Source organism: Eulemur rufifrons, chromosome 18 (genome assembly GCF_041146395.1).
Source record: "Eulemur rufifrons isolate Redbay chromosome 18, OSU_ERuf_1, whole genome shotgun sequence".
Taxonomy (NCBI): domain Eukaryota; kingdom Metazoa; phylum Chordata; class Mammalia; order Primates; family Lemuridae; genus Eulemur; species Eulemur rufifrons.
Window position 1 is genome coordinate 46,694,221 of NC_091000.1, and position 23,845 is coordinate 46,718,065.

Genomic DNA, 23,845 nt, shown 5'->3' on the forward strand with positions numbered 1-23,845 from the left:
GACTTATTTTGCTATGCAGAAGCTTTTGGGTTTGATTAAGTCCCATTTGCCTATTTTTGCTTTTGTTGACTGTGTTTTTTGAGGTCTTAGTCATGAATTTTGTTGCCTGGACCAATGTCCAGAAGAGTTTTCCCTAGGTTTCTTCTAGTATTCCTATAATTTTAAGTCTTTACATTTAAGTCTTTAATCTATCTTGAGTTGATTTTTGTACATGGTGAGAGATAGGGATCCTGTTTCATTCTTATGCATATGGTAATCCAATTTTCCCAGAACCATTTATTGAAAAGGCTGTTCTTTCCCCATTATGTACCCTAGCTAACATGCAGGAGATATTATGATGGGATAGAAATCTTTTTCATTTTTTTAAATTTAGTGTCTCTTCTAGAGTTTGAACTATACATTTACAATGAATCCAATTTCACTTTCAAATAGTGCTATATCACTTCTTGGATAGTGCAAGTATCTATAACAAAGTATTCTTAATTTCTTCCTCCCATCTCTGATAACATTGCTGTCATTCATTTCACTTATGCATAAGCTATAATCACCAAGTACATGGTTTTTGTTATTATTTCATGAGACCAATTGAGATTAAGAAAAACAAAGTATTTTATGTTAACTTCACTTATTCCTTCTCTAATTCTCTTCCTTTATTTAGATCTCAGTTTTTAAACTGTATTATTTCCTTCTCTCTAAGGAATTTTTTTTTTTTTAGAGATAGGATCTTGCTATGTTGCCCAGGCTGGACTCAAACTCCTGGGCTCAAGGAATCCTCCCACCTGGGACTACAGGGAATGTCATGATACCTGGCATGAACAACTTTCATTTGATTTTTTTTTTCAAGGCATATCTACTGGTGACAAAATTCCTCAAGTTTTCTTTGAAGAAGTATGTATTTCTTTGTCAGTTTTGAAGAATAATTTCACTGGATACAGAATTCTAGAGAGGTGTTTTTTTTTTCTCCCTTTCAATACTTTAAATATTTTACTCCACTCTTATTCCTTGCATGGTTTCTGAAGAGAAGCAAAGTCCAGTAAAATTCTTATCTTTATTACTCTGTGGGTAAGGTGTTCTTATTCTCTGGCTTCTTTCAAGATTTTTCTTTGTCTTACTTTCTGCAGTTTGAATATGATATGCCTAGGTGTCATTTTTTTGGCATTTAGCCTGCTTGGTGTTCTCTGTGCTTCCCAGATCTGTGGTTTGGTGTCTGTCATTAACTTTGAAAAATTATCTGCCATTATTATGTCAAATATTTCTTTTGTTCATTTCTCTGTTGCTTCTTCTGGTATTCCATTTGTGTATGTTATACATTTTTTAATTGTTTCACAGTTCTTAGTTATTTTGTAGGGTATTTTTATTCTTTTTTTTTCCTCTTTGCATTTCAGTTTTGGATGTTTCTATTAGCCTATCTTTAACCTTACTGATTCATTACTTGGCCCTCAGCCATTTCAGTCCATTGATGATTATTATAGGAATTATTCATTTCTTTTATCATTTTTTATATCTAGCATTTCCTTTTGATTTTGTTTCTTAGCTTTTTTTTTTTATCTCTCTGCTTACATTGTCCATCTGTTCTTCAATGTTGTTTACTTTTTCCTCTAGAGTTTTTAATATATTAATTATAGTCATTTGAAATTCCTTATCTGATAATTTCAAAATCTCTGCTATATCTGAGTTGGTTTTGATGCTTGCTTTGTTGCTTTAGACTGTGATTTTTTTTCTTTTAGCATGACTTATGATTTTTTTGTTGAAAGCCAGGCATGATATATTGGGTAAAAGAAACTGAAATAGGCCTTTTGTATGAATTTTTGTTGTTGTTTTTGTTTTTGTTTATCTGGCTAGGAGTTAAGCTGTATTTACTGTTTGTTGGAGCTGTGGGGTCAGAGGCTAAAATTTCCTGTAGTATCCTTGTATTCGTTTTACCTGCTTTAGGTTTTTTTCTAGAGACCAATAGGGTAAGGCTTGCATTTCTCCTAGTAATAATCTGTTACTATACAGAACCTCTTTTGATATAGTGGTAAGATTTGTCGGGGGAGAAGTTTTCTGTAGTCCTATGATTAGGTCTCAGTCTTTTAATGAGCCTGAGGTGGGTGTTTTTCTTCCCCCATGTTGAAGACTAGAGGGGGCTGGAGTTGGTATTCCCCTTCTAGGTCAGTTAGGCTTTGGTGAGATAGTTTCCCTCTAGGGCAGGTCTTGTTAGGAGAACAGAGAGCTCTGGGGTGTTTATTTCAAAATAGTTACTTTCTTCTTGTCCCTGCTGGAAGCATCTGGGGATTTTTCTCTCATCTTCAATGTGAGAACTTAGTAGAGCTGCTGAAGGTAAAATTCAGGAAATTATGGGGCCTCTTCAGGATAGAGCCCCCTTTGAGTTTTTAACTCTTTTGCTACTCTATTCTGAGCCTCCAGCAACTCATTAATTATCGTTTAAGTTTTCCTACCTATGTGCTGGTTTCAGCTGCCAACTTCTGCTTATGGGCTTCTGTTGCTGGTAAACTGTGATTCTATCTATCTGTCTCTACAGTTTTCGAGGTAGCAGTTTGCCCTGTGATCCTCAGTTCTCTGACAGATCTAAGACAAGTTGTTGATTTTTTAATTTGGTTAGCTTTTCTCTTGTTGTAAGTATGGGTGTGGTGACTTCCAGGCTCTTTACATGTCAGTTCTGAAACGGAAAGTCCTATTTTTATCTCTTTGATTTATACAATTAACACGTTTGAGAGTAAAGCAAGAAGTAAACTCTACAAAAATGACATAGAATATTCAAGAGCTCATAATTTCAGCCCTAGAGATACCTACTTTTGACAATTGTTATAGATTCTTGCAGATATTTTTAATGTCAATACCAATCAGGGCTTTTCCAAAATTGCAAAGGGTCCATAGCATTTCTATTTTTGAGGCTTCCATCATATCAAATGTAAAGAAATAGCAAAGGAGGATTACAAAAATTGGGATATATTTGAAATAAATATGTTTAAGGTGAACTCTCTTAATGACAAATAAATATATAATAATTTTATGTATAATGTTTTTTGGAGGTATAAAGAAAAGTCTAAATTTGAGGCTGAGGCTAAATGGACCTCACTGATAAACTGTCTAATAATACTCTGTTTCAATCTACCTATATATATATTTAATAACAAAACTGCACATACTATGCTTCAACTTGCTTTTCTCCCCTACTTAACAGTGTGTTTTAGGAAGAAAATAAGGATATAAACCTTTTTAAATAGAACTTATAAAATTATCTTCTAATATGTTTGTGCCAATTTACATTCCCATAACAGTGTTTCAAAACATGTGCTTTCCAATAGTCTTGCCTACACTTGTTATTATTAATCTTATAAATATTTGTCAGTATAACGGAGTCATATCTTTAAATATAAATGAAGTATAGCTTCTTTTTGATATGTTTTATTAGTGATTTGATTGTCTACTTCTGTGGGTTGCCTGTACAGTTCCTTTTATTTTTACTTTTTCCCTGCTTGGTTGTCTTTTCTTATGGATGATGATGATGATGATAATAAATGACACTTAAATAGTGATTTTTAAGTGCCAGGCATCTTAAAAGCTCTTTATATATTATTTAATCCTAACAGCAACCCTATGGGTGTTACTTATTACCTCAAGAAATTTAAACAGCAGGGGCGCAGTGGCTCATGCCTTGCCAGCATGAGCCACTGTGTGAGCACTTTGGGAGGCTGAGACAAGAGGATCTCTTGAAGGCCAGAAGTTGGAGACCAGACTGGGCAACATAAGAAGACAGGACACCCCCTCTCCCATCTCTAAAAAGAAAAAAAATTAGCTGGGCATGGTGGCGAGCTCCTGTAGTTTCTAGCTACTCCTGATGAGGGAGGCTCCCCTGAACGCAAAAGTTCAAGGCTGCTGTGAGCTATGATTGTGCCACTGCATTCCAACATGGGTGATAGAGCAAGACCCTGTCTTCAAAATACAAATAGTCTCTCTAGGTATCTTGATTTTTGCTGATTCTTTTATTTAAAATCTAGATTTTTTTCATTCATTTATTCAACAATAGTTATCATGTGTCTACTACATGCTAATGCACTGGGTGTAACATGAGGAAGAAAGAAATATTGTTCCTGCCCTCTAATGGAAGAGAAAATAGTCTAAATAAAATCTTTGTTAGTCTAACAGGGGAAATTTGTCCCTCAAAGTTTGTATTGAGAAATACAGTTGAAGTTACTGGTATAAAATTAAGATTCCTTGGAATCCTGAAAGAGAGAACCCCCCACCCCCAAATGAAACATAAGTGATTTGAATAGCAGAATGGAGTCCTAACTCAAGGCTTGAGAAAAATCATAATTAATCTCATTCAAAGAAATAAATGTGATTATTTAACTCACTAAATGAATAAATCCTTGGCCCTCTAACCCAGGGAGCATAGCTGAGTTTTCCACTATGGGTGGTTGTATGCTGTCGTTGAGTATATGAAATTAAATAAAGGAACATGATGGCCGGGAGTGGTGTCTCACGCTTATAATCCTAGCACTCAGGGAGGCCGAGGCAGATGGATCGCTCGAGGTCAGGAGTTGAGACCAGCCTGAGCAAGAGGGAGACCCCGTCTCTACTAAAAATAGAAAGAAATTATCTGGCCAACCAAAAATATATATAGAAAAAATTAGCCAGGCATGGTGGCGGATGCCTGTAGTCCCAGCTACTCGGGAGGCTGAGGCAGAAGGATTGCTTGGCCCAGGAGTTTGAGGTTGCTGTGAGCTAGGCTGACGCCACGGCACTCACTCTAGCCCGGGCAACAGAGCGAGACTCTGTCTCAAATAAATAAATAAATATATATATAAAGGAACATGAGAGGGAGAGCAGAGGGCCCCTCCTGCCAAAACAGAAGTAGAGATTTCACAGGAAGAAAAAAGCAATAGCATCTGGGCGAAAAGGAATCTCTCCAAAACGCTCCACTAAATATAGAAAAGCAGACAAATGCTAGTGAGTGGAAGAGTTTCCTTGATGCCGGGTTTATTTGAAGTTGTCAAATTCAGCTTCCTTCTGAAAAGATAAAAATTGTGGGGGCGAGAGGGCATGGGGATGGAGTCAGTGAAACGGCCTACCCCAGGTCACACGGTGAGGGAGACAGACCCCAACCAGGACGCAGGCACCCTGGCAATCTATTCTAGAACCGAAACGTTTACACCAGGGCGCCAGCGGTTTTTCTGCTTTTTTCCAACCACGTTGTCACTCATTGCTGCGTGTCGCAGACTGATCAGTTCGAAGCCCCAGTGAAGAAACAAGAGAGAAGTAAAAACGTCTTCTATCTGTTCGGCATATTTCAGAAGCGAATACGTATGAGGGAATCACGGAGCCGTTTTTTTTTTTTGTTTGTTTGTTTGTATTTTTTTGTTGTTGTTGTTGTTGCGGTTGTTTCCCGGTACCTCCCAGAAAACAGGAATCCCTGAAGTTGTTCTCATTAGGAGGCAGGGAATCCAATGCCTCGAGTGCAGAGTTCAACGGCGTAGGGAGCCTAGTCTCAGAGAGGACGCAGGCTACTTCCCGGGTTGAAATCCCATGTTCATTCATTCCTGCGTTCAACAACGATCCACGTATTTAATACCCAGCCATACTGGTTTTACCTGTTCATTTTATATGTGCTAAGTAACTGAATGACTCTAAGCGTCACTTATCAGTTTTGTAGTTGCTGTGAAATGTACCTAAAAGTACCCGATTGTGAGTGTGGCTGTGAGGATTGAGTCAGGATTAAGACAGAGAAAATTAGAGACAGTATTATTACAGAACAAACTGCCGGGAGGAAGAAAGTGATTTTAACCTTCTCATGTATGACGAGGTGGCCGAGTGGTTAAGGCGATGGACTGCTAATCCATTGTGCTCTGCACGCGTGGGTTCGAATCCCACCCTCGTCGACATGTGAGGTTTTCTTTAATCTTCTCAACGATGCATCTGAATCCCTCCTAGTCTTTAATCTTCTAACGATGCATCTGAATGTCTCCTAGTCAATGTTTGTTTGTGTTTGGTGGATTAACTCCTTATTGACCACCAAACTGAGTAAATTGCTGAATGTATCTTCTTCCCTGACCTCTGATAGTTTAGTTCTCAGTAGAAGCAATCTTTCAAATATTGGGGACCATTCATCCTGAGTAACAGTGATCATACTTATGAGTTAAACTAACCAGTTGGATCGTTTGGATAGTATTTACTTTTCCCTCCAGATGGTAATCCCCTTGAGGGCAGGAAATATTTATATTCTCTACAAAGTCTCCAGCTTTTTTGAGGAAGCAATTAAATAATTAATTGAGGGTCAAATAAAAATATTGCCTAACAAACTTAAAGTAAATGAGAAAAATCATCCACACAGATATGTACAACAAACTATCTGTATTATTTAAATTTTTTCTTGGAAGCTGATACTGGAAGTTATATTTGAAGTGTAGTCTCTGGGTTGAATCATCAGAAATACACAAAGTGTTTGCTGTGAATGAAAAATTCTAGGCCTCAATTTTGATCTATTGCATTATGATCTCAGGGAGTGTATTCTTGAATCTATGATTCAATAAAGTATTCAGATGTTTCTTATGTTGATCTTAAGTCTTTTCCCTAGCTGAAGCATCTACATGTTACATCCAACCATCCAGAATTCTCTTTATTTCTGTGAATATCCAGCCCAAGAAAGCTTTTCCTACCTTCACTCTTCCTAGGCACACCTCTCATATCTTGGACAGATTTTATTTTTTATTATTTCATTTTTTAAATTATTGACTATAGTCACCCTGCTATGCACTAGATATCAAAACTAATCCCTCTTGTCTGTTTGAAACTTTGTAGCCTTGGACCAACAACTCTCCATTCTCTCCACCCCACCCCTGACCCCCGTTCTCTAGTAACCATCATTCAAGCCCCTACCACTGTGAGCTCAACTTTTTTAGATTCCACACAAAAGTGAGAGCATGAAGTATTCATCTTTCTGTGCCTGGCTTATGTCACTTAGCATAATGTCTTCCAGATTTATCCACACTGTGACAAATGACAGAATTTCCTTCTTTTTTAGGGCTGAATGTGGTATATTGTGCATATATACCACATTTTCTATATGCATTCATCTATCCATAGACATTTAATTTGCTTCCACCTCTTGGCTATTGTGAGTAATGCTGCAATGAGCATGGGAATACAGATATCCCTTTGACATATTGATTTCAATTTTTTTTGGGAGGGTATCTATCCAGAAGTGGGCTTGAAGGATCATCTGGTAGTTGTACTTTTAGTTTTTTGAGAAAATTTTATACCATTTTCCATAATGGCTGTACTACTTCACATTTTCACCAACAACATACAAGAGCTGCGTTTTCTCTGCATTCTTGCCAATACTTGTTATCTTTCATCATTTTGATAAAACTCTTTCTAACAGGTATGAGGTGATATCTCATTGTGGTTTTACATTTCCCTAATGTTTAGTGATGTTGAGCATTTTTGCATGTACCTGTTCACCATGCATATATCTTCTTTTAAGAAATGCCTGTTCAGGTCTTTTACACATTTTTTAAATTGGGTTGTTTGTTTTCTTGCTGTTGAGTCACTTGAATTCCTTAACATATTTTGGATATTAGCCCCTTATCAAATACATGGTTTGCAAATATGTTTTCCCATTTTGGGGGGCTTGTCTCTTCCCTTTGTTAATTGTCTTCTTTGCTGTGCAAAACCTTTTTAATTTGATGCACTCTCTTTTGTCTATTTTTGCTTTTGTTGCCTGTGCTTTGGGGTCATATCCCAAGAATCATTGCCCAGGCCAATGTCATGGAAGCTTTTCCCCTATGTTTTCTCCTAGTACATAGTTTTATAGTTTCAAGTCTTATATTTAAGTCTTTAATCCACTTTGAGTTGGTTTTTGTATATGGTAAAAGATAAGGGCCTAATTTCATTCTTCTACATGTGAAAAATCAATTTTGCCAACATCATTTATTGAAGAGACTAACCTTTCCCCATTGGGTGTTCTGGGAAACTTTGTCAAAAATCAATTGACCATAAATGAATAGGCTTATTTCTGGGCTTTCTGTCCTGGTTAATTGGTCAATGTGTCTGTTTTTATGCCAGTACCATGCTGTTTTGATTACAATCACTTTATAATATATTTTGAAATCAGGGAATATGATGCCTTCAGGTTTATGTTTGTTTTGTTTGTTGTTGTTTTTTTTTTTTTTTCTCCAGATTGTTTTGGCTATTCGAGGTCTTTGTGGTTCCATAAAAATCTAAGGATTTTTTTTACATTTGTGTAAAAAGTGACGTTGGAATATCGATAGAGATTGCATTGAATCTGTAGATTGCTTTGGAAAATATGGATATCTTAACAATATTAATTCTTCCTATCCATGAACATGGAATATTTTCCCATTTATTTGTGTTTGGTTCATTTTCTTTCATCAGTGTTTTATGGTTTTAAGTGCATAGGTCTTTTATCTCCTTAGTTAAATTTACACCTAAGTATTTTATTTTGTTGTTATTATAAATAGGATTGTTTCCTTAATTTCCTTTTCAGATAGTTCACTGTTATTCTATAGAAATACTAGTAATTTTTATGTTGATTTTGTATCCTTCAACTTTACTGAATTTATCAGTTCTAATAGTATTTTTATTGGAGTCTTTGAGGTTTTCTATATATGAGATCATATTGTCAGCAAATAGATACAATTTCACTTCCTCCTTTCCTATTAGGATGCCTTTTATTTCTTCCTCTTGCCTAATTGCTCTGGTGTCCAGTATGTTGAAAAGAAGTGATGAGAGTAGGAATAGTAGGAATAGGAAAGTTTAGTCTTATTTCTGATTTTAAAGGAAAAGTTTCAGCTTTTCACTATTGAGTATAATGCTAGCTCTGGGCTTGTCAGATATGGCCTTTACTGTGTTGAAGTACATTCCCTCTTAAACTAATCTGTTGAGAATTTTCATCATGAAAGGGGGTTGAATTTTGTCAAATGCTCTTTCTGCATCTATTGAGATGATCATATGGTTTTTGATCCTTCATTTTGCTAATGTGGTCTATTATATTTATCGATCTGGACAGATTTTAAAGTCTGTTTTCATTTCCCCAGGAAATGAGCTACCATTAATCTGCTCAGTCCTCTATTCTGGACACATCTTCTCTAGGTAGCTGATTGTATTCTCAATTCTTAGCTGGATCTCTCCTTGGAAAAGAAGTTTTCCTAGGATGTGCCTATAAGTTCTTTGGGGGAACTGTCAAGGAAAAGTGGACTCCTTGTAAACACTCGGGGATTTTCTCAGCTTCCTAAAGGAACAGGAGACGCATAGAACACGTAAGGCACCAGGGGAAGCATCTACATGCACTCCCAGCCTCTCCCAGTGGCCGTGTTTGGTTCTGCCTCCCCATAGCAGCTGCCCCTTGGCCTTCTTTTCAGTACTAGGTCACTTGGATGTGGGCACCATCTCCATTCTGGTCTTTTCCATTATGTTAATTTGGAGGCTTGGAATAGAGTCTGAGTTACTGGGTTTGAGCTACAATAAGTGGATGCTTGATCATGGATGTGATCATAGTGATTTCAGCATTAAATTTTATTTCACTATTTGAGAACAACTCACCCCTCCCTTCTGTTACTCTCATTTCATAAAGTTCCAGGAGGGTGGTTAGGACTCTAGGGTCTATTTGAAAAGTCAGCTTTGTTAGGGGTAGGACATCAGTGCTGGGAATCCGTGAGAGAACCACAGGCTCAATATGGTTGTGGCTGGAAGAATGACTAGAATTATAAGTATCCCATACAAGTAGGAGAGGCTGTCAAGCCATTTAGAAAAAGTATACTTTGGGCGCGAGCTTATCACATTAACATCAACAAGACGGAAAGAAGGCAAGACCACACCTGCTGAGGCAACACCACAAGAAGAAAATGTTATTTCCCTTTGCAATTAGCATAATCACAGACCATATGGATGTACCACCACGCGCTCATAGTGGGAGCCAAAAGAATGTTTTCATAAGCTTTGTAAACGTAATTCGTTACAGATTCTGTGTGCAACTGTTGGTAATTCATAATATAAGCTAATGAAATATTTACGGTTAAATGCGTTACTGGACTTGGCGAGAGTAGGACTCAACTTACTTTTATATTAAGAAAATCAAGGCCGGGCGCGGTGGCTCACGCCTGTAATCCTAGCACTCTGGGAGGCCGAGGTGGGCGGATCGCTTGAGCTCAGGAGTTCGAGACCAGCCTGAGCAAGAGCGAGACCCCATCTCTACTAAAAATAGAAAGAAATTATATAGACAGCTAAAAATATATATAGAAAAAATTAGCCGGGCATGGTGGTGCATGCCTGTAGTCCCAGCTACTCGGGAGGCTGAGACAGGAGGATCGCTTGAGCTCAGGAGTTTGAGGTTGCTGTGAGCTAGGCTGACGCCACGGCACTCACTCTAGCCTGGGCAACAGAGTGAGACTCTGTCTCAAAAAAAAAAAAAAAAAAAAAAAAAAAAAAAATCAAAATGTCAAAGTAAGAAGAAATCTGAAAATAAATCACTATATTTAAAGGTTGCGTCTTACGATCTGGAAGAGATTAATTTGTACAAAACCAGGATACTTGTTTCTTCCGAATTTGGTTCCTGTCCTCCAGGAAAAATCTTTCCTCCTTGCCCACATTACTGCCTTCATTATAAGCTAAATGAGTGTCTATCCGGAACTTCCCAGCCCTTCCAGGGTTGATCAGCTCTATCTTCAATTGGTTCCTGGTCTACATACTGAGAGTTGGGGTTGGCGGAGGGGCAGGTGGGATTGGAGAGACATTTCCCGTCCCTGAGACACCCCTCGGAGAACTTTCCCCGGTGCTTCGTATGCGGGTGTTTGGCAGCTTCTGGGGAGGACACGGAGAGTAGCCGGTATCGCCCTGGTACTATGTGCTGAGGCGACGAAACGCGCGCGAACGGCTGAAGGCAGAGGGCTATCTACCCCCAACGACCCCCTCTGCCACAGAAGTTGCAGGGTTCCTCCCTGGGCTCCTTCATCACGTGTAGTCCTGAACTGGGAGAGCCCGCGCCCGGCGCGGCTAGGACAAGGTGCGGTGGGGAAGTGAGTTTTTCTCGCCTACCCGGGGCCGGACGCCTTGGACACCAGGGACCCGCGCGCTCCGCGGCTGCCGGCTTTGGAGGAGTTTGCAGACCGGCGTTGCAGTTGAGGCAAGTCGTGAGAATGAGAGAACGCAGACAGGGCGAATTGTCACGGTGAGAAGTGACCCGGGACATAAGGTCCACAGCAAAAAATAAGCACGCCCAGAACCAAGACTCCGCAACTCCGCGCGCCGGATTCAGTTAGGGCCCGCAGGACGGTGAAGAGGGCTTCGAACCTAGGAAGTTTTGAGGAGGTGTTTGTTTCCATCACATTAATTGGATTTCCACGTTGCTGCAGCTAGAGCTTCTCCATCCCGGCCCTGAGAACTTCATGAGGTCAGTAGAAACAGCGTCTTTTTCTTTGTCTCCAAGCCCATGAACTTGGGGCACTTTGAAAGCTAGGCGAAAGTGTTCCCAGGAGGGAATTCGCTAGTAAGCAGAGAAAGGCGTTTTTCCATGTTCAGATGCCAAACCAGGAACTGTAAAAGGTACTTGTTTGAAAGGTCCCACCGAGATTCGAACTCGGATTGCTGGATTCAAAGTCCAGAGTGCTAACCATTACACCATGGGACCAACCACAAAGATGAAATATACATCCATAGTTGTGGTTAAATATATCCTCGATCATAAACTTTGTTGTACCTTCGACCCGGAAGAGTTAGGTCAGGTTTCAGCAAGACTGCGCGGGATCAGAAAAACTGACGCTTTGCTACTGCAAAAGGGACAAGGAACAAGATATAATTCAGGGATATCGGGGCACTCGCTCTTGCGCTTCTGTTGGGAACATAAATTAGTTTATGAGTGGATCCAGATTTTGTTAGGTATAAAGCTTACACAATTTAGGAGGCCCTCTTTAGGAAAATGAATAGACATAATCAACACAAAATTAGATATGGCCACTCTAAGGCCTATATGATGTATCTGAGGATAAGGTGGAGTAAAGAGAGGCAGTGTGTTAACTAATTTACATTGTAATAAGACACTTTTGCAAATTATATAAAGACATATGTGTTAGGTCTGCAGCCGAGAGAGAGAGAGAGAGAGAGAGAGAAGGAAACATGAAGCCTCATGTGTAGCAAAATGCTGTTTATTTTGAGCATCTGGGTGCAGATAGGCGGAGGTGAAAAAGAGTCCACGAGAGAAAAGGGGAGAGCCTTGGGTTTCACAGAGGGTTTTTCCGGGGGAAGCAAGTAAGTGGGCTAGAACAGCTGCGTTTAATAAATTCTTTCTCAAATAACCAACTCCTACGACCCCTGCCCCAGTAACATCCATCCTTCAGCTCTGGCGTCATCCTTATCAGGAGAGCCAGGGAGGGATAAACTTCATCTCTATCAGGGAGGGAGGGGGAAGGAATGCTGGCTGCAGCAGTCTGTTAGATTTACAAAGTCAGGGGACTCTCCAGACTCCTGCGGCTATTGTTTTACAAGCCTAAATTTTGCATTAACATTCTGTCCTATATATACTTTGAGGGTTCCCACCTGGAACAAACCTAACAATAAGTTTCATACAAAGCGACCCCTTCCCAAGGCCTTGGAAAGCGCTGCATGTGATTAGTGAGACTCTTGATAAATATCCCTCTGGGGTGCATATCCTTTGGCAATATCTATCAAATTAATCTCTACCTCAGCAATTTTTTTTCTAAAAAGTCTCTTACAGAAATATTAAAAAATCAAAATATATGTCTAAGAATGTTCGTTGTAATATTTTGCAATGTTAGAAATTTGAAAATATGCCAGTTTATTTAATTGAAATAATATACAGTCACTAAAAAGAATGGGATAGATGTATGCATCCACATGTTGGCTTGACCAAAACCCGGCAACTTTCTGAATTGTAATGTCTAGCATGATTTGATTTTTGTAAGTTATAATAAGCTATAATTTATGAGTTTATGTAACCATTACACCATGGGACCAAAGACAAAAGACATTTTTAAATAGGTTGGAAGGAGATACACCAAACTCTTGGCATGAATTTTTCTGAGAAATAAAATTGAGGATCAAAGAACTTTTCACTTTTTGTTGTGTTTACTTTTGTAATATTTGATTTTTTTAAACGACCGTATATCACCTTAGTAATTGAAAATGAAAATGTACAAAAAATCCTCAGTAGAGGACTTAGAGGTCATACTTATTCCATGTTGACTGCCTACTGTGCTCAGCACCGGCATGATCGTTGCAGAATGTGAGAAGTAGTGGGTAGAATCCCTGACTGCAAAGGACCAACAGCTATTTAGGAGGGAAACACAGAATATAAGTGCAGCACATCAGTAGTGGCTAAGAATATTAATGGGGAGGTTCCATCTAGGCCCTTTGAGGATCTGATGACACAAGCACACAAACAAAAATTTTACATACAGTTTCACTGAGTTTAGCGATTCGCTCAAGACCACGGGCTCCAAGGGTAATAATTATTTATTTAAGGATTTACGAAAGAAATGTTATGATTATTCAAAGCCTCTTCAGTCAGAAACGCCAGAATGTGAGTAACCAATATAGGGACCAAAGCAGAATGAGAAATTGGGGAAGCGAAGCCATTCAGCAATTCGACAAGTATTCCTCGAGAATCTGTTATTTATTCAGCGCTCTTAAGGACGTGGGGCAGGCTGGGGTGAGGAGGGGTTAGGAATCCGAGGCTGGCACGTGGGAGGATTTGCTCCCAGACCTGTGGCAGAATTTGGTTGCTGCTTGAAGGAGAATGAGCCAGGTAGGAGCTTTCTGGTTACTCCACTCTAATGATTTGCTAACCTCTGAACACCCGTCCAGATTTTATTAGTTTTCTGGGACCAGTTTACCACAATTGTTTAGTCATGGCTCACAGAGTCAGAAGTATCATAACTGGCTACTGCTACTCATTAGGGGGAAGCTCATTCTCTATGGGGCTTGGCCTTCCCAACCGTAAAATGGAAATAATGGACCAGATCTCACAGTTCTTTTTCAAGTCAGACTTATGGTGACTGGGAAAGGAGTGAGTGGTCTGAAATTAACGAGAAAGGGCGGGGGAGGAGCCTACAGAACCGCTGATTAGGTAGTCGCCAAAGGGATGCTCTTCTACGTTTTGTTTCAGGTTGCAGAGGTGAGTACCGCGGGTCTGAGTGCCAAGCAGCGGTTTATCACGGTGACGGGAAAACAGAGCAGCAGCCTCTATATCAACACTATTCACACCGTGAAACTCTTTTCACCGGGATGACAGATAACTTGGTAACTTCGGAGTTAATTCTGTGTAGTTTGAAGAGTTCTTGTCTATCCAAGATTACCGGTACTGTAAATCCTAGCACAACCACTGAGAATGCTGCACCACCTGGAATCCTAGAGCGGACCGGAAGTGAGTGCTGCTCACAGCCGGAACCTGTCGGCCCAACGGATGGTGTGTAGTGGAGCCGCCCACTCCGTCTCCGACTCTGTCGGGGAGTGTTTCTTTCGGCTTAGTGCAGGTTCGAGAGGGTCTGAGCTCCTCAGAGGTGGACGTTGCGGCCGAGGGAGGGGTGCGTGTACGCAGCAACAATCAGGCCTCCTCCTCAGGCAGCTCGTGGTGTGCGAGGAGCCCTCTCCGTTTCCACCCCCGCCCAGGCTGCTGGGAGCTCCGGTCTTGGGGGCGACCCTTCCACTCTGGTTTCCTTGCCTGGGCTCGTATGTATACCCAGGCTTTATTTAGGGCCAAAGTGTCCTTGATAATCTCATTTTTCTGTTTTGCAAGAATCCGGCTGCTCAATTTGCGGCCCTGCAGTTTTAGTGAGTAGTTCTGTGCTCACTATTTCTGATCTTGTCAGAGGACGGCTTCACTGTCAGTGGAATTGCTGGAGTAACTGCCCTGTGTTGTCATGTAAACAAGTCCTTTTTAACTGCGCCTGTAGTTGTCCTTTGTTAACAGTGTTTTCTTATATCAGAAACTTTCCTGACCTAGAACGGACAAAAAAAAAAAAAAAAGGCTCAAATAGAATCACGCATCTGCTTAAATCCCAACTGGAGAGACCCTTTCCCTGAGCTATCTAAACTGGGGATGGAGGCAGCCTCTAGGGTGCTCCCAGCCTTGGCTGGCCAGACTTCAGAAGAACAAGAAGAGATTATTAAGGTAAAGGTGAAAGAAGAAGACCATTTTTGGGATCAGGAATCCTGCCTACCTAGGAATTTGTCTCATACCAGGGAACTCTCTCGTCAGCGCTTCAGGCAGTTCTGCTATCAGGAGACACCTGGGCCCAGGGAGGCTCTGAGTCAACTGCGGGAACTTTGCTGTCAGTGGCTGAGTCCAGACATACATACCAAGGAGCAGATCCTGGAATTGTTGGTGCTGGAACAGTTCCTGACCATCTTGCCTGAGGAGCTCCAGGCTTGGGTGCGGGAACGTAATCCTGAGAGTGGGGAGGAGGCGGTAATTGTGCTGGAAGATTTGGAGAGGGAGCTTGATGAACCTAGACAGCAGGTGAGAAATTGGCGGTACCATCATCTGTGGAGAACTTGGGTGCATGGGTCCAGAATGGAGTAAATGGTGGCTGCAAATTCTGGTTTGGGGCATTATTTCTTATTTGGTCACTGGTGTAGATGAATAGATTCATACTTATGAGATAACAATCTCTGTGTGATAGATGATCCAGATAAGTAAAGGATTTAAACAAATAGAAAACCTTGATCTATTCCTTACCAGTAGAAAATATGTTTTATTTAGTGACTATGAGATTAAAGAAATATGCAGTAATAGATAAAATTGTGCAACAAATTACTAATGTCTTGTGTAGATATCTCTTTTTATGATGCCCCCTACTTTTACTATATATGAAAATAAATTAGTGTAAGAAAATATGAAATACCTTCTAGGAAAGACAAATAGAGAAGTAGCCTAGTTTAGTGGAATTATCAGGAAACACTGAATCATAAGATCTGGCTGGGTTCTATAATAGGTTCTGTTACACTAATTATTTGTGTAACCTTGGGCATATCACACCTCCTCTAGGGCTTTAATGTCTTTATCTGTACAATGAAAGGATTAATTGCATGATTTCCTTGGTTCTTTTCAGTACCTAGAGTGGTTAGTATGTAGTGTTTTGCACCCAATAGTCTTTTTAGAAGAATTTTAGACATTTTTTACCATTGCACTAGAATTATTTTTAAGAGAGTATATTTACTTTCTATGACAGTAATTTTAGAACATGATGGATATTGCCAGATACCTTTACTTTTCTGTAGTGATACTATCCATACATTTATCTAAACTTTTTTGAATATAAATACTTTATGTATACAGTCTGATCTGTTAAAATGTTTCTGGAATGCAAAATCTTTTAATATGAGATCAGTATGCTGAAAATCAGTCAGTATAATGCTGAAATTGTGCTGGCTTATGTATGCATGAGTTTTCCCAGCAAGTTAATGTTTTGGGCCACCAAGTAGGAGCAGCTGAATTCAAAGTATCTGATTATAGCTGAATGCAGCAAGTCGTGAAGATATACAATACTGTACCTAATGCCCATTTGGCCCCACATCCTTCCTCTGTCTCTCTTGGCCACAGTCTCTGTCTTGGAAGTGCTTATTTGCATGGTTCCCTGCCATCTTTGTGTATTTTTTGCTAAACTTTTTTGTATTCCAGAAAATGAGCAAGCAAAGGGGTTTGCAAGTGCCACAGAAGCATGCTGGTGATAAAATTTCTGCTAGTGAGTGCAAAAGAAGAAAAGCTTTAACAATTGAAGAAAAGCTCAAAATTATAAAGTGTTTTGAAAAAAATGGAAGAAACTGTGACATTGGTTGTGCAACCAGCATAAAAGAGTCCATGTTATGTACAATTAGAGACAAGGCTGGGAAAATAAAAGAAAGTTATGTAGCTGGAACAACTGCCACTGCTACAAAATCTGTTAGAACAAGGCATGAAGAAATGGAACATTTGTTAAATGTGTTGGTTGAATACCAAACAAAGAAGCAATTAGGTACAACTTTTCTCAAAACTAAAGTGAAGGCTGTAGCAATATAAGGAGACCTTAAGAAAGATGCTGATAATCCTGCAGAAATGTCTTCATTTAGTGCAAGTAGTGGCTGGTTTAGTGGTGTCAAGAACCATTATGCTTTCTACAGTGTTAAGCTGTCTGGTAAAGCTATAAGTGCAGATGAAGAAGCTGCAAAGACATTTCAGTTAAGTCAGTGTTAAGAAATTTGATTGATGAAGAAGGCTATGCCCTGGATTAGATTTTCAATTTTGATGAAACCAGTCTCTGTTGGAAGCAAATGCCCTCAAGGGTCTATACTGTTAAGGAGGGAACACAAGATACAGGATTTAAAGCTACAAAGGATCAACTGACTATGTTGCTGGGTGCAAATGCCAGTGGAGATTAAAAGCTAAAGCCTGTTGTATCACTCTGCCAATCTATGAGCTTTAAAAAGAATTGTAAAGACTAACCACAGTGTCTCCTATAGGTCTAGGAAGAGAGGCCTGGATCACAGTGCAGATATTTACTGATCTTTTAGGTGATATTTTTGTAGATGTTATAAAAAACATAATGCAAGAGAAAAAAAATTGTCTTTTAAAATTCTTATAATCCTCAGAAATACACCAAACCACCTTCAATCACTGAGCTTTCTTCAAACATCAAAATTCTCTTTTAACCATCTTTACTCCAGCTCCTTGATCACGGTGTGATTTCAGCCTTTAGAGCGTATTATTTAAGGTGAATATTCAAGATTTTGATTGCACCTGCAGAGGGTAACAATGCTCAGTTTTTGAATTCCGGAATCCATTCAACATTAAACTTGCAATTGATATTATTGTAGAGGTGTGGAAGAATGTCACAAAAGCCTGTTTGTATGGGATGTGGCACAAAATTCTCCCTGATTTAATTCGTGATCCCAAAGGCTTTGAGCCTTCCAAAGAGCTCCCCCAAGTCAAAGTAAGCTGTGTTATTCTTCCAAATGAGGTTAGGTTTAAAGAAGTTGAAAATGAGGATATTGAAGAGCTGCTGCAGTCTCAAGCAGAGGATCTTTCTACACAAGAGCTGCAACAGTTAGTTGCTGAGGCACAAATGGAAGGTATGGAGGAAGATGATGTAGTTCAATAAGCTGCCTCAAAAGAGCTTTTCACTTCTCAGTTATCTGCTTTAAGTATGACAGAGAAGCAGTGGCAGTGGATAGAAAATAATGCCTACCATGCAGAACACAGCAGGATTGCACTTCTTGGCATAAAGTTTTATTTGGAGCCATATAAGCAGCTTCTTTATGAATGAAGGAAAATGTTAAAACAGCAAAAACTGGGTATCTTTTTATAAGCCAGTGTCAAAGAAATGAAAATGAGCTGATGAGCCAGTGCCAGACCATCTCATGTTTCTTTAGTATCACTACATTTCTTGGAAAGTGTGCAAATGCTTCTTCACTGAACCTCTCATGATGGTATCTTTCTACTCTCACATCACCCTTTCCTTACACCTCTATCTAACAAGGTACCATTGCCTTTCTAAGGTAAAATCCTGTACTTAACATAATATTTCTTTATTTAATGTCTTTTTGACTATACTTATATCTTTACCGGAATTATTATAGTTTTGTTAGTGGTCTGGTGAAAAAGTTCTGTAGATTTTAAATAGTCTACCCTTTCACCTTATTTCCCCCATAAATCCTGTTAGTTTTTGTGCAGTTTTGCAGAAAGCATTTTTTTATACATTCATGTTGTACATTATAGCACAGATGCCTATACAGGCAGATTCCCTCTTCTAATCAACATACCTTTTTCCCTTTGTTTCAAATAAACTATATATATATATATATATATATATATTTTTTTTTTTCCCCCTTAATATGTGCCTTTACTTTAGAATTTCCTCTTCTAGCTTTGTTGAAAAATGCAGGTACTGGTAGGACTTGGTGTTAAGTCAATCCCTGGGTAATGTTCAGGGTTATGCCCTGATCATATTTGATAGTTTTTCATGTGGCTCAGGGTTATGGATATATCTTAGTCTTGTTGAAGATCAAGTTTGCATAAGTGTTTCTTGTTTTTCTCGTTTTTGTGTGATTTCTGAGAGAAAGGAGAAATATACTGTGGCAGACACTTTTAACTGCCAGCCCAATATCTATTTTCCCCTTCTTTCTTCCTGACACAATGTTGGTTTTGTTCATACTGACAGTGTACCTAACTAAATTCTTTTTAAGTCTTACTTGTACTAGAGTTAGCCATGCAATATAGTTGTAGCCAGAGAGAAATAAGCATATTTTCTGGGGGGTTTCTGGGGAAACTTTTACTTTCCTGATAAAATGGGACAGATGAGTTTAGTTCCACCTTTTCCTACTTCCTGTCTTGAACAATGCATGTGCTATCTGGGGAATGCATCAAAATGAACCAGATCCACATTTTGTTTCTTAGTTGCTCTAAGAGCTGAGGGTGCTTATACTAACTTTACAGAATTGATACAATTGTTCAATTATAAATAGTTGGTGACCCTCTTCATGCTATTTTTCCACAGTTATGGAAAGATTTGGGCAAACTGAAAAGCATGCTATTATATAGAGCAATCTACATAAGATATTAAGATCAGAGAAGGGAAAAGCTTACCAAAGGAACTGGCTCAGGCATTTTATAAATTTTAATTTAGAAGAACATTGATTTGGTTTCTTACATACTTTAAACAGTCTAAGAAAAGTAAATTTATAACATGGTGTCCAACTGGGGGGAAAGGAACATGACACAAATTCTTTAAATCCTACCATGATGTTATAATACATGTAGGTTTTCATTTCCTCATATGTCATTGAATATTCCCTTTTGAAATATTCTGGTTTATGTGCAATTTTGGGTTTAATATCCGTGGACATTTTCTAACTATGCAGTATAGTAAGTTCAGCCATTAACACTTTTTTAGTCCTTTAACCATTTGAACATCTCATTCTACCTGATGAATCTGCATTATTGGAATTCATGGTTCTGACAGTATTTATTCTCCACTGATTCACTGATCTGTAGAATTGGGGGAAAAAAATCAACATTGTTGTCATATAATCTAAAATATCCCAGTTTAATGTTAGGTGAGCCAGGAAAGTTTTCTTCACAGTGTCTTATATTTTTAATACTAATCACCTAATCACTGTGCATACTAAATCATTTTAGAAACTTCTTTATTCAGTTGAAGATAAATCTGGGGAGATTAGGATGACAATACTAGAAACAAAATAATTTCTCTCCATGGATATTGCTGATGAATATAAAATTATCTTTACTATACATTTTAAAGCAGAACATTTTCACTAGCTAACACCGGAATACTAACATTATGGCCTCTATTTTTCTTTTTTCCTTTTAAAGAGGAAAAACCATGCCCGATCTCATCTGATCCCGGAAGCTGAGCAGGTTTGGGCCTCTTTAGTACTTGACTTGGAGAAAAAAACATCACAGCATTTAGCATCAGAAATGGTTGGATGTTACTAATATACAAGTTAGTACATATATTACCTTTCTTAATCCAGAAAATATTAGATAATTCTACATTTTATCTGCATTTGTTCAAATGTAGGCTAACCCTTGATCATTTATTTTCAATGTATACAAATAGGAGTTGAGAAACTTTAAACATCTTAAATAAAGCAGGACATGCAGATCAACTTCATTTTATGGTAATTTAAGTTGTGTCAAAATTTCATTGTAAGACTTGTGGTTTAGACTGATTAATGAATAACATTTCTAAGACAATCTTAACTTACACTTGCATTAGAATGGACTTTTGTACTCATTTCATGGCAGTGTCTCCTTTATAGCTTCATTATGGACATAAAGCTTTTTTTTCTTTAAACAGGTTTGACTTGTTTGAATTTGACATAATAATTATTTTCCATTGCTTTCCATATCTATTCCAGTTTGTAACTGCTTGGCATTGAAAATCTCAACACCAGCCTGGATATTAAAAGCATCACTTTCAAACAATAAGATCTTACAGATTGGTGTACTTTTCCTTGTGCTTGATCCAGATAAACTACATACAAAAAGCTCATATATGAATATATGAAGTACTATAAATCAAGAAAAAAGACAGATTCCCTAATAGAAAAATGAACAAAAGATTTGAACACCTACTTTGCAAAGGATAATGAATTAGCCAATAAAATTATAAAATGGTTACTTATTAGTAATCAGAAAAAAGTACCATTTTATTCCAACTAGACTATTAAATTAAAAGTGCTGACATGACCAAATTTTGGGGAAGATGTTGAACTACTGGAATGCTTACGCACTACTAATAGTAAATTGGTATGACCCCTTTGGAAATATCTATCATGTATAACCATACTCCATGATACTCCATGATCTTGCAAACCTACTACAAGGTGTATATCTAACAGAAACATTCTCAAAAACATGTAAAAGAATATTCCTAGCAGCATTATCATAATTGCCAAGAACTCTAAGCAATTCAAATAAATATTAAGAGTGGCAAGGATGAATATATTGTGGTGTTTACAATTGAATACTACACAACAATGAAAATTAACAAACAACTGCTACATGCAACAATGTGGATGAATTTTACAAACATAATGTTAACCAAAGAAGGCAGACAACTGAATACATATTGTATGATTCTGTTCATATAAAAATAAGCAAGCTGGTTGTGGTGGTTCACACATGTAATTTGTAATCCTAGTACTTTGGGAGACTTCAGGGGGAGGATGGCTTGAGCTCAGGAGTTCGAGACCAGCCTGAGCAAGAGTGAGACCTGTTTCTACAAAAAATAGAAAAATTAGCTGGGTTTGGTGGTGTGTGTCTGTAGTCCCAGCTACTTGGGAGGCTGAGGCAGGAGGATTGCTTGAGTCCAGGAGTTTGAGATTGCAGTGAGCTATGATGGTGCCACTGCACTCTAGCCCAGGCAACAGAGTGAGACTCTGCCTCAAAAAATAAAAATTCAAAAAACAAAGTAAATCCGTGGTGATAGCTGTCAGAGTAGTAACTACTATTGTGGAAGAAGTAGCCTTCTGAGATGCTGGTAATGTTCTATTTCTTAACCTGGGTGGTCCACTTTGTGGTAAGTCATCAAGCTCTACAATTGTGAGTTGTACACTTTTCTCTAAGTTTATAATATTTCAGTAAAAATTATATTAAGAAAAAGGTTTTGGCCGGGCGAGGTGTCTCATGCCTGTAATCCTAGCACTCTGGGAGGCCGAGGCGGGAGGATCGCTCGAGGTCAGGAGTTTGAGACCAGCCTGAGCAAGAGCAAGACCCCACCTGTCTCTACTTAAAAATAGAAATTAACCGGATAATTAAAAATATATAGAAAAAGTTAGCCTGTTTCTACAAAAAATAGAAAATTTAGCTGGGTTTGGGTGTGCGCCTGTAGTCCCAGCTACTCGGGAGGCTGAGGTAGGAGGGTTGTTTGAGCCCAGGAGTTTGAGGTTGCTATGAGCTAGGCTGACACCACGGCACTCTAGCCCGGGCAACAGAGTAGGACTCTGTCTCAAAAAAAAAAAAAAAAAAAAAAGAAAAGAAAGAAAGAAAAAGATTTCCATCCCATCATGATATCTCCTGTATGTTAGCTAGGGTACATGATGCCTAGGACACATTTTAAAATTCTTACATCATGTGAATGAAATTATTTTTATAAAGTCAGGGTCTAGTGAGGAAAGTTTTCAGGATTAACTAAATTCATAAATGTTATCAGAGGCCAAGCTGTTTTCATTTGGATTTTGCAAGTTAGATGCAGAGCATGGGTTGATTAGTTCTCAACACTAGGATCTTATATACTGGCAGACCAAATTGTTTTCCTTTGCTTGACTTCAAGAACATTTGGCAAGGCAGACCATTCAAATGGTTGGTTTGAGCACAATATGTTTTCTATTAGGCTATTTGCAGGAGAGTGGGCTTGGCAGGAATATGAGGTGGCCGGGCTACTTCCAATTTAAGTGTCACACAGAGGTGGAAGCAGGGTCGAGGCCTCCAGCTGAAGAGTCCAAGCCTATTATTTTCTTTTTACTATAAGATAGACTAAATAAATATAAATCAGAGTTTCTATTCTCAGGAAGATTATAGCTTCCTTTGTCTCTCTCTCTCTCCTTCTTGAGGAACTTTTGCTTACAATATTAGACTTAATTATAGAGATATGATTACTCCTAGCAGTTGCTGTTTTCTTAAGACAGCTTTAGGAGGTTATTAGCTATTGAATATAGATGCTCTTCAACTTACAATGGGGTTGTGTCCCATCATAAGTTGCAAATGTTATAGACTGAAAATGCATTTAATACCCCTAGCCTCCTGAACATCATAGCTCACCCTAGCTTACCTTACATGTGCTCAGAACGGAACACTTCCATTAGCCTACAGTTGGGCAAAATCATTTAACACAAAGCCTATTTTATAATAAAATGTTTTTATGGAATATTTTATTGAATACATAAACTTATGTAATTTGTTGAATACTGTACTGAAAGTGAAAAACAGAATGGGTTGTATGAGTACTTGAAGTATAGCTTCTACTAAATATGTGTCTCTTTTGCACCGTTGTAAAATCGAAAGATTGTTACATCTAACCGTTGTAAATTGGGGACTGTCTGTACTTATTTTCATTAAGTGCCCACTAGAGTCCACAATGGTGGAGATGTGGAATAGATTCTGCCTAACACATGTTCACTCCCAGTTTACTTGTTGCTTAATTAACTAACAAAGATCCACATGTAGAAATGAGCAGAAGGTTTGTTAAGTCAATGAAAGCCTTCCTAAACTAGGATAGTATAACACCCTAACACTGTGTGTGTGTGTGTGTGTGTGTGTGTGTGGCATTGATGTTTCAGACTTCATCTGGAAGGTTACAGGCAGACAATCTAT

The 23,845-nt window shown here is 38.6% G+C and overlaps 2 non-coding genes across 2 annotated transcripts; one reads left to right on the forward strand and one right to left on the reverse strand.

The window, feature by feature from the left end:
* Positions 1-5,800: 5,800 nt before the first annotated feature.
* On the forward strand, positions 5,801-5,882 carry TRNAS-GCU (transfer RNA serine (anticodon GCU)). The gene has a single exon. It is a non-coding gene; the product is annotated as a tRNA-Ser (tRNA).
* Positions 5,883-11,575: 5,693 nt separating this feature from the next.
* On the reverse strand, positions 11,576-11,647 carry TRNAQ-UUG (transfer RNA glutamine (anticodon UUG)). Its single transcript has one exon. It is a non-coding gene; the product is annotated as a tRNA-Gln (tRNA).
* Positions 11,648-23,845: the final 12,198 nt, after the last annotated feature.